Raw genomic sequence first — 2,356 nt, forward strand, 5'->3', positions numbered from 1 at the left:
AGGGATGCCCTCCCGAGAGCACTCTGATCAAAGATGAGTAAAAACAATTTGCATCACCACATTTATAAGATTAATGGTTGACAGATTTGGCAGACAAGAGAAAAAATTGTTGGAAAATGCAAGATCATCCCAATTAGGTGCATAGAAGCATGCTAATATCACTGGAACAAATATAGTTTTCCAGCAGCAAACACATATCGCTCAGCTGAATCGGCCTGTACACTAGACACCGAACTGTATATTGTTACTAATCATGATAGCAAACCCTCTTCCTCTGTACCAATAACTGGACTGGAATACTTGCCTACATGTAGGCGGACATATCTGGGTCTCCTGGAAAGTTGAATGTCTGCTCTCAGCTGTTTCAGATCTGTGATCACTTTTTTAAATTTCACTGGTTGGTTGATGGACTTAAAATTCCAGCTCACAAAATTTACTGACAAACCATTAAACGTTTCAATGTTGCTTACACAGGCCATAGTCTGTATCACCTGAAAATCAATGCATACATTTAATCTGCCACATAACGGAAACACCATCATAATGTATATAAAGGTCTGAGAAAATAATTCCAACCCCTTTCACCTATAGGAACATGGTGATTACAATACCCATCAAAACGAAATGTGGTGGCGAGAATATACCAGAGCGCCCACTCAGCCACATTAGTATATGCATGTTCATATATTCAATTCTATGCTTCAATCACGACCTCGGTTGTGCTAAGAGCATCTGGTTAGATGATCTCAGTGCTCTTTTGGGGTCATACATGTTGAGAAGTTTGCTTAAATAACTGGGCGCCACATTGTTTAAAACTTTAAAAGTAAATGAATTAATCTAAAATTAATATGATATTTGACAGGGAGCCAGTGCAAATTTGCTAAAACTGGAGTGATGTGTTCATACATTCTAACACCCATGCAGCAGCATTTTGGACTAACTGCAAGCGATGGAGAGATAGATGAGTGTGAAGACCCAAATAGAGAGTTGCAGTAGTGGTGAGTAGAGGTGATGAAAGCCTGAATAAGTGTTTCTAGGTCTCTTGGAGGAAACAATGAAAGGAGAGGTTGTATTTCCTAAAAATAGATCCCAAAGGTAGCATGTATAAGGAGAACAGAGTTGGACCCAAACAGACCCCTGTGGCACACCACAACACATCGGGGCAGAGGAAGAGGAGTTATTGGCCAATAGGAACAGAAAAAGACCTTGTAGTGGCGGCACTCCGTCTCTATTTCACTCTTCTTTACCACCTTTAGGAGTCAGTCCGGCAACATGCATTTGAAACGCGAGCAAGTCCAGGTACTTTTCTTGCAAAAAAGATGTTTATTGAAATTTTTAATTTACATGGCAAGACTCGGTCAAAAAACTGTTTTGCTTCCAGCTTATCCGACTCCCCAACTATGTAATTACAGTGTGCCGGAAGCCCAAAATACTAAAAAGCGCATTAGAATGTCGCACTTCTATATTCTATACCTTTAACAAAACAGTATTTTGAAATTAACTAGAAATTATATTCTTAATATCAAACGTATAATGTATATATCTCATTTAACCATTTTATCAGTACCAATAAAATTAACATTTAATTGGCTCTTACAGAGCTTCCTTGAAAAGGCGAGAAGGAAGAATATCCTGAGGGGAATTAGACAGTCTTAAGCGATCAATTACTTCCTTTAAGGCAGAAAATGTCACAGGCTCGAACTGCTGAAAAACAGCTGAGCATTTAGAGGGTGGATCTAGGTCGAACACTGCTGTGAATTTGGAGACCTTAAATTTTTTCAATGAAGTGTTTTAAAAAGTTTTCACACAGTGCAAAGGAAGCCTCACTAGGAACATTGGCACAGGGGTTAATCACAGAATTAAAAATATTAAAAAGAACTCGGGCCTTGTGATTGTTGGTAGAAATTACACCGGATAGGAAAGCAGATTTTGCAGCTTTAACAGTTTTCTGGTTATTTGTTAAGCGGTCATGCAGGATGCCCAAAGACACCTGGAGTTTCTCCTTTTTCCATTTTCTCTCTGCACGTTGACATTCGAGTCTGAGAGTGCGGGTGGTTTCATTCAGCCAAGGTTGACGTGAAGATTTGGTGCGTTTAGTCCTTAGTGGAGCAACAGAGTCAAGGATGTTGGAGCATATTGAGTTAAAAAGGTTAGCTAGTTCAACTGATAGTTCCGCACTAGGGTTGGCATCATAGAGGAGCGAGTTAGTAAAAGTGGGGGGAAAGTGAGCAGTGGTCACTGAATTGTTCGCATCTGACGCACAGGTCGCTCGCTGTCCAACTCCACATTACACACTGCAACATTAAACATAACTGGGAAATGATCTGATATCCCACAATCCTTGATTTCCGTAATC

Source organism: Haplochromis burtoni, unplaced genomic scaffold (assembly GCF_018398535.1).
Source record: "Haplochromis burtoni strain Fernald_Lab_line unplaced genomic scaffold, NCSU_Asbu1 Contig_624, whole genome shotgun sequence".
NCBI lineage: Eukaryota > Metazoa > Chordata > Actinopteri > Cichliformes > Cichlidae > Haplochromis > Haplochromis burtoni.